Source organism: Aegilops tauschii, chromosome 3 (genome assembly GCF_002575655.3).
Source record: "Aegilops tauschii subsp. strangulata cultivar AL8/78 chromosome 3, Aet v6.0, whole genome shotgun sequence".
In the NCBI taxonomy this organism is placed as follows: Eukaryota; Viridiplantae; Streptophyta; class Magnoliopsida; order Poales; family Poaceae; genus Aegilops; species Aegilops tauschii.
In genome coordinates, this window is record NC_053037.3 from 238302366 (window position 1) to 238312173 (window position 9808).

Consider the following 9808-nt stretch of genomic DNA (forward strand, 5'->3'; position numbering starts at 1 on the left):
GCCGCCAGCCGTAAGTGTTGCACACCTTCCGCTCAATCAATATTTTCAATAATTATGTCCACTTATGGTCTTTTTGACCTTAACAGACTGATTCTCCATTTTGGAAGAAGAAACCACAAGATAAGCCGGCTAAACCGGCTCGTACCAAAACCTAGGCCACCAAGAGGCCTGCCAAGAAAAAAACCACCGAGTCCGCTGAGTTAAACTTGGACGATGACAAGGACGATGACAAGGATGATGATGAGTCAGAGGTTGAACTTGACTCTCTTGGCTCATTTTTTGTACACCTTATTGACAATGACTATGACCAGGATGACGCAGCAGCCAGCCGTGCAGATGACGTAGAGGTAATTCTTCTTCCCTCCGGCTCAGAACCTCTGCCAACACAGAAAACTCGACGAGCAAGCTGGAAAGTAAGCTTTTCTCACCCTTTAGCTCACTTGGATCCCAACTTTCTTTTGAAGAAACAGCAACACGAAGCTCGCCGCACCACCCGGCATAGTGGTGGTGTATTCACTTCTTCCGGTTTACCAAACACGCCGGTTCGCAAACGCCGCCCAGAGGTCTTACATATTTCTGATATACTTTATCCCAAGGCGGGTCATTTCCAACAACCTCTTAACCCGTCTGATTCAAACTATCAGGGGACTTCTCATTCCTCCTCTGGCGATTCAACGGGAACACAAATCCCGACTTTCAAGACTGTACCTGGGTAAGGGTATATTTAATCATTCCAACCTTTATACCTGATCATTATACTGACCTCTTTACACTTCTTATTTTCAGGGGCCAGGCCAAACCCAGCAAGAAGGCAAAGTTGAATAAGCCGGTCGATGATTCCAATCCGTCTGAGCTGGAGAAGCAACAACCAGAATCTTCTCATCCAATTGTAGAAGCCACCATTGATGATCCACCACCAGAAGACCATGAAGTCTTCATAGACCATATGGATGTCGAGCCGGTGATTTCTAAGCCGCCAAGCCTGATTAAGCCTGCTGAGGAGAAGACTGATGATGTTGTCATTATTGGGTTTGGATTCACAGCTCCGGGTCAGCCTACTGTCTTATCTAAGCACAGCGCCAAGGAAGAAATTTCTGCTAAAGATAAAGGCAAATGGAAGGTAGACATGGAGATCTATGCCCAGTTCAATGCCCAAGACATCCACTCTGGCTACTTGAACCGTCTATACACCAGCCGTGATTTTGAAGCCGGCTTAGTAAACCTGATGAAGGAGCGCTATGAGGTAAATGTTGCAATTCCTTTTTATATGAATATACTTCCCTTAGCCGCCAAGTTTATTGGACATGATAGAATAGAATGTGTTGTAAACTTCAATAGTTGCATAGATCAAATCCAGTAGCCCCCAAGGGCCGGTTTATGCTTTCAATATGAACCGGGACTTATAACACCAGCACTTCAACTTTGCATGTGTAGCCCCCAAGGGCCGACTTAATAAGTATGTTAAGCCGGGACTTTAACTAGCAAGAATCAATATTGCATCTGTATCCCCCAAGGGCCGGCTTAATAAGTCATGAATAAACCGGGACTAAGTATCTTGCCAAAAACCAATATTCCAGCTTGTAAACTTTTTAAACCGGATTATGTCATTTGTCCCGGTCAGCAGATAAATCTGTCTTAACAAAGAGCAATATACATTAGCCCCCAAGTGCCAAGTATAATACTTGTATTGTGCTTGGGACTTCACAAATCATCATGATCATTACGCCTTCCATGTTTGCATATATCATAGGCTGAACTGACCGAAAAGGATGCACAGCTGAATGATCTGAAGGCCAATGTGAAAACTCAGCAAGCCGAGACATCCAAGGCCAAAACAGAATTAAAAACTGCTTTGGAGAATATTGAACAGCTGAAGCAAAATTTCAATGCTGAAAAAGATGGCTGGGAAACTGAAAAGGCGACTCTACTGAAAAGAGCAGATGATGCTGAATCAGCACTTAAGCCGGTGACTGAAGAGTTATCTGGCTTAAAGCAATAGATTAATATCATGTCGTCAGCCATCTTTTGTAAGTAGAAAACCATGTCTCCCTTCTACCTTAAGAATCATATTGTAAACATCTGCCGACTTACTCATAACTTTACTGATATAGGTTCTTGGAGAACTAAGTTGGGCTCAGATATGCGCGTCCGGCTTAAGGCTGTCTACACTCTTGTAGAACAGTTGTATACTAGTGCCCAACAAACCATTGCTGCTACGCTGCATAAGAAATCTCCCTCAACACTTATCAAAGATACACTGAAGCAGTTATCCATGCTGCCCATAAGGATTGATGACTTAAAACGGGGAGCTGCCAGAGCCAGTGCCTTGACTACCTTAAGCCGGGCAGAGGCATTGCAAGCCGATCTAGATCTGGAGGATTTGGCCAATGGCTGCCCCAGTGTTAAAGAAGACGGGTCTACCTTCAGTGCTGATGATTTTGCAGAAATAGCAAGAGCCATGCGTCCCTTAGCAAGCAAGCTGCTGACGAAACCAGTCTGTCCACATACCAGGCGGCTTATGATGCTGACAACAAGAGAGTTAGCGCGCCGGTTCATGAGCCAAAAGATCTCATCCCGCCAATTCGTAAGCACACCTTCGCTCCTGACATTGATCCATCAAACCTTATTGATGATGAAGCTGTGTATAGAGCATTGACCGTTATCAACTGGGGTACACCTGACTTCTAGCTGATAGATAATCAAAGGGCTGAAGATGTCGAAGAGGCACAGGATGACCCAGAGGCTTCAACTCGCCAACATCCATGAGCCGATTTATGAAACATAATATTTGCTGTGTTGACATCAAAACACTTATCCTTGTTGGCCATCAGATGCCTTGTAATAGGCTAGTTAAACTCTTGATCTGCCACGCCATCGTGCATGTTTTGTTTTGCATGACATTGCTGATCTGCCAATTGAAGATCTGCCACTTATGCTTATGATTTCATCAACTATATGCACCGGATTTATTATTATACCTGCACATAAACAGATCGCAAGTACCCTGGTGGTTTACCGTAGGGCGGGTCACAATGCCCTATAAAAACCACTGGTGACTAAAGGCAATCCATAACCAGGGCCCGTTCAATCATAACTTTATATAATTATAACAAAATATCATACCTGTGATATTTGCTCATATTGCCGGCTTAACATACCTGTTCAGTGAGGGTTACAACCCAAAATATTGAGCGCACAATGCCTTGTTCAATTGACATATACCGCCGGCTTACAACGCCGTATGCAGCAAGGATTAATATGTAACACCCCGGATGTAACTTTCCATAGTTGTAACTCCAACTCTTGCCATTTTCGGCTATGTGCTATGATATTCTCTCCGTGGTCGGGTTTTGTCTTTCGTGTTGCATTTTGTTCATGTCATGCATTTCATATCATGTCATCATGTGCATTGCATTTGCATACGTGTTCCTCTCATGCATCCGAGCATTTTCCCCGTTGTCCGTTTTGCAATCCGGCGCTCCCATCTCCTCTGGTGTACCCCTCTTATTTTCTTTCGTGAGCGGGTGTCAAACATTCTTGTAATGGACCGAGGCTTGTCAAGTGGCCTTGGTATACCACCGGTCAAGTTTCGTTCCATTTGGAGGTCGTTTGGTACTCCAACGATTAACCGGGTAACCGCAGATGCCTTCTGTGTGTTCCAGCAAAAAAACCCTCTCTAAACAGCCCAAACCCACCAAACTCTCTTCCATGCTGTAGGTCGTTCGATCACGATCGTGTGGGCTAAAACCGCACCTCATTTGGACTCTCCTAGGTCCCTCTAGCTATATAAGTGCATCCCCTCCCGAAAACGTTCGTAGTCCAACCCTAGCAATTTTCCCCGCCGCCGCCGGACACGTCCGGTCGCCGCCGGATGAAGCCACAGCCACCCCGTGTCCGCCACGTGGCGGGCCATACGTTGCCGTCGCCGAGCCCGCGGAGCCCGTCCCCGGCCCCCGCGGCCCACGCCGTGCCCTGCCGCCCCGCGCCTCCCCGGCCTCGCCCCGCCGCCGATCGCCGCCGCCGCCCGCCGCCCGTCGCCGCCGCGGCACGACGCCGCCGCCGCCCGGCCTGGCCCCGCCGCCCGGCGCCTCCTCCTCCGCCGCCGCGCCTATGCCACTCCGGCCGCCCCCTCGCCGTCCTCCCTTCCCTGCGCCGTCCGGCGCCGTCGCCCCTTCCTCTCCCGTCGCCGGCGAGCCGAGCAGCCCTCGATCCCGATCCAGTCAACAAGGTTGACCCGAGATTTTCCCCCGAGATTTTCCCAAGTTTTTCTGCATTTGCACATTATATACCCCTGTTCATAGCATCATAACTCTCTGCATATAGCTCTGTTTCGCGCGTGTAATATGTCCAATTGTTCGTCTCGTGATGCTCTACATTTTGTTCAATTGCACCATGTTCATTAGAGGCCACCTTGATGCCCAAATCTCTGGTGCAAGAGTGGTAGTTGCTGTTATCTGCTGGTTCTTATCAGAACTTGGAGATTTGTTATTTTTGTATCATTTAATCTGTGCATCTTATGGGCATGAGCTCTACATGTGTTTTGTTGTATGCCATGCCATATTTACAATGGTGTATGCCATGTATTTTTTGTGATCTCTGTGGTGCCTAGCACAAGAATGCAAACTAGGCTCCGTAATGTTTCTGATTTCAGACACTGTTTTCTGTCTTTGTCTGCTGTTATTTTGTTGCCATGTAAACTTGATGCTACAGAGAGATCCATGCATATTTTGGTGATGTTCAGTAAGGATGTTTGGTAGATATTGTTGTAATTGATCCATTCCTGCCCTTGTTTGCAATTATGGAGTGACATAGCATGACTCAATCTTGCTCTACTTTTTCTATAAAATATTTCTGGCAGATTCTTAACATGATATTCATTTTTGCCAAGCTTGTTGTAGTTGATCCATACATGCTATGCTTTTCTTCTTGCCATGGTTAGCTTCATAAACTTGACATCTTGCTGTGGGTATGCTTGTTTTGTCATGCCTTTCTATGTAGTGAGTGCATCAAGCTCACCAAGATGCCTTCATATTATTGTTTCTGCCATGCTCTGTTTTCTGCTAAGTCTGAAACCTGATAACGAATCTTGCTATGTTTACGTGGTTGCCATCATATCTTCTGGTCCTTTTTGGCTTATGGTCAGTAAGGGACTTTTGTCATATGTATTTAGCAGAATACTGCCATGCCTTGTTTTGCCATGTTAAGTTTCTGTAACATGTTGATTTCGTGCTCTGAATATTGCTCCCTGATGCTGATTTCTGCCATGTCCAGTAATTTCACTAAGTCTGTGAACCTGTTATCTTTTGCACTTTTGCCATGCTTGTTTGAGCTTGTTACGTTGTGATCTAGCCGTAGCTCAGTGTTCATCTTTTGTCAAGCATCTCCTGTAGATTACTGCCATATGATGTGCTACGTTGGAGTGCTGTAGCATTGTTACTTGTTGCATTCTAAGTGCTATCATGCTGTTAATCGCAGATTCGTGTCATTTTTGTTTTGCTTGCCATTTGCAAACCGTGCATCCGTTTCCGGTGATGTTTATATCGATTTCGACCGAAATCATCTCATCTTTCCAGTGGCATGCTTGGTTTGCCAAGTTACTACCTTGTTTATCATTTTCCTTCCGGAGCACGCATATGCATCGCATATCATATCTCGCATATCATACATGTTTTGCATCATGTTGCTTGTGCATTTCTCGTGATTGATTGTGTTTCCATTGCTTGTGTTCTTGTCTTGGGTAGATCCGGGAGACGAGTTCGTGAACGAGGAACCTGTTGAGCACGCTTACGAGGATCAAGCTCTCGACAACTCTGAGAACCTTGCAGGCAAGATGACCACCCCTCGAAATCACTTCTATCTTTGCTTTGCTAGTTGCTCGTTCTATTGCCATGCTGCGCTACCTAACACTTGCTATATCATGCCTCCCATATTGCCATGTCAGCCTCTAACCATCCTTTCCTAGCAAACCATTGTTTGGCTAAGTTACCGCTTTTGCTCAGCCCCTCTTATAGCGTTGCTAGTTGCAGGTGAAGTTGAAGTTTGTTCCATGTCGGAACATGGATATGTTGGGATATCACAATATCTCTTATTTAATTAATGCATTTATATATTTGGTAAAGGGTGGAAGGCTCGGCCTTATGCCTGGTGTTTTGTTCCACTCTTGCCGCCTTAGTTTCTGTCATACCGGTATTATGTTCCTTGAGTTTGCGTTCCTTACGCGGTTGGGTGATTTATGGGACCCCCTTGACAGTTCGCCTTGAATAAAACTCCTCCAGCAAGGCCCAACTTTGGTTTTACCATTTGCCACCTAAGCCTTTTCCCCCGGGTTTTCGCGAGCCCGAGGGTCATCTTTATTTAAACCCCCGGACCAGTCCTCCTTCGAGAGCTGGCCCAAACCGAGCGATGTCCGGCGCCCCCTGGGCAACCTGGGTCTATGCCAACCCGACGTCTGGCTCATCCGTTGTGCCCTGAGAACGAGATATGTGCAGCTCCTATCGGGATTTGTCGGCACATTCGGGCGGCTTTGCTGGTCTTGTTTTACCATTGTCGAAATGTCTTGTAAACCGGGATTCCGAGACTGATCGGGTCTTTCCGGGAGAAGGTTTATCCTTCGTTGACCGTGAGAGCTTATGATGGGCTAAGTTGGGACACCCCTGCAGGGTATTATCTTTCGAAAGCCGTGCCCGCGGTTATGAGGCAGATGGGATTTGTTAATGTCCGGTTGTAGAGAACTTCTCACTTGACCCAACTAAAATACATCAACGGTGTGTGTAGCCGTGATGTTCTCTTCTCAGCGGAGCCCGGGAAGTGAACGCGGTTTGAGTTATGTATGACGTAAGTAGGAGTTCAGGATCACTTCTTGGTCATTGCTAGTTGACGACCGTTCCGTTGCTTCTCTTCTCACTCTCTTTTGCGTATGTTAGCCACCATATATGCTTAGTGCCTGCTGCAGCTCCACCTCATTACACCATCCTTTCCTTTAAGCTTAAATAGTCTTGATCTCGCGGGGGTGAGATTGCTGAGTCCTCGTGACTCACAGATTCTACCAAAATAGTTGCAGGTGCCGACGATGCCAGTGCAGATGATGGGATCGACCTCAAGTGGGAGTTCGATGAGGAACGTGGTCGTTACTATGTGTCTTTTCCTGATGATCAGTAGTGGAGCCCAGTTGGGACGATTGGGGATCTAGCATTTGGGGTTATCTTATTTTCATTCGGATCTTGACCGTAGTCGGTCTATGTGTGTATTTTGGATGATGTATGAATTATATTTATGTATTGTGTGAAGTGGCGATTGTAAGCCAACTCTTTATCCCATTCTTGTTCATTACATGGGATTGTGTGAAGATGACCCTTCTTGCGACAAAACCACAATGCGGTTATGCCTCTAAGTCGTGCCTCGACACGTGGGAGATATAGCCGCATCGTGGGCGTTACAAGTTGGTATCAGAGCCATCCCCGACTTAGGAGCCCCCTGCTTGATCGAATTGCTGGCGTTGTTGAGTCTAGAACAAAAATGTTTTGAGTCTTAGGATTATATATATCGGAGAGTAGGATTCTTTTTACTCCTCAGTCCCTTCGTCGCTCTGTTGAGGTCTCCTGACGTAGAAGTTTTGACTCTTCTCTCCTCAAATTTCACAAAAAAAAAATTTAGGATCACGCGGGTATCTTGGAATCGTTCCGATGGTTTTGTGACGAGAACATTGTTCTTGGTGCCTCCTGACATTTAGGGGTTGTGGCAGTTTCCCGGGGAGTTGAGCTCCGAGGTGTTGTCGTCACAATTTTATCGTTGCAGTTCTGGAATACCTGAGTTTCGCCGACATCGAAATCTCTTTTATGCAGTTGTTGGTGAGATCACCTCGACGCCACCCAGTACTGGGGCGGGAGTTCGGGAGTATTGCCATAACTCGTCTAATGGATGCTTTTCGAAGGTTGAGGTAAACGATTTCCGAAGGTTTCTTGGTTATGTATTGACGGATGGATACAGCTGGATCTAGGGATTGCTAGTTTGGGTTATATATTTTGTGTCCCCTGTATCCCCAACACCAGATTGCATAACCAGAAAGTTTCGGGAGTTTATAAGTGGGAATTCAAGTAGCCTTAGGATATCTTTCCGGCAGACGCATGATATGAGATTGGGGTTCGACGTCTAGTGGTCCGCCTGTACACGGTTGGTTTTACAGTGGTCTCGTAGTGTCTTAAAGAGTCCTCAGCTATGCCGACTCGGGGACGCTTCGTATGTCATGTGCACAGCCTTGTACATGACGGTGCTGTACGATCGAGCCCGTGTGGGCCCCACCACGAAAACTTCGGACGAAATATCTATCATATGTTTTCATTGATGTATTCGAGTTGCTTCTAAGTCATATGTTGATTCCATATCTTTTTCAAGTGGCTTCTCAACTTATGGAAGTGTGATGATTTACTATGGAATTCATTCGTTCATCCTCGTTCGAATGTTTATTGTGAAGACTATATGTTGCAATTTCTATCCATTGATTCTACTTGTCTATTTATCTATCAAGATTCTAACGGATGTCACCCTCTTCAGGATGGCTCCGCCAGCGCGTCAGAATCCGGATCGCAATGAAGGGAGTCAGGCGAACCCTCTGCCACCACCTCCGCCTCTGGAGGCATGGCAAGCTATCATGGCAGCCACCAACGCCAATGCTCAGATGATTCTGCAACTCTTGCAAGAACGCACCCAAGGGCAAGGCAATCAAGGGAATCAAGGTCAAGGCAACAATCAGCCTCACTTCGCTACCCTCAACCAGTTTCTCGCAAATCAGCCCAAGTCTTTCAGCTACTGTGCCGAGGCCACGGATGCCGATGATTGGCTCGTGGACATCAACAAGCATTTTGAATGTAGCAATGCCAGGCCTGAGGACTATGTCAAGTTCGCTTCTTTCCAGCTCAAGGACCAAGCTGCTGATTGGTTTCAGCAATACAAAGATTCCAGAGGAGGTCGTGTGATCACTTGGACTGACTTCTGTCGGGACTTCAAAGCGCACCACATTCCACAAAGTGTTGTTGAGAGCAAGCGCGAGGAGTTCCGCAATCTCAAGCAAGGTAACATGTCTGTGTATCAATTCAACATCCAGTTTCAGAAACTTGCTCGCTTCGCTAAACAAGACGTTCCTGATGAAAAGAGCATGATCTATCACTCCAGAGGTGGCCTTAGAGAGGATCTGCAGTTAGCTCTCGTTCTTGTTGAGCCTACTCAGTTTGATCAATTCTATAATATGGCACTAAAGCAAGAGGCTGCTCAGCTCAAGTGTGAGGCTTCTAAGAAGAGAGTCAGAGACGCAGTTCAGTCTTCTTCTTCCTCACCTTGTGGCAGCTAAGCAATAGAAGTTCTGGTTGCCTCCTCCTCCTCCGTTTCGTCAGCCTTACCAGCAGAAGAACAAAGGTGGCCATGGTTCTTCCCACTCTTCCAACTCGGGCTATCAGAACAAGTCTCAGAATCAAGCTCCAAAGTCCAATGCTCCTTATCATCGTCCACTCTCAGAGGTGACTTGCAACAAGTGTCAGCAGAAAGGTCACTATGCTAACAAGTGCTTCAACCAAAGGCGTCTTCCTCCTCCTCCTCCCATCAGATCCTCCAGCAATGCAGTGGTCAAGCATAATCCAAAGTCTACAAAGGTCAACATGATGAATGCAGCTCAAGCGGATGAATCTACTGATGTGATAATGGGTAATCTTCCTGTTAATGATATTCTTGCAAAAGTTCTTTTTGATACTGGTGCATCGCTTTCTTTCATATCAAGACCTTTTGGATCCAAGCATGAGTTGGTTTTTCAAGATTTGCC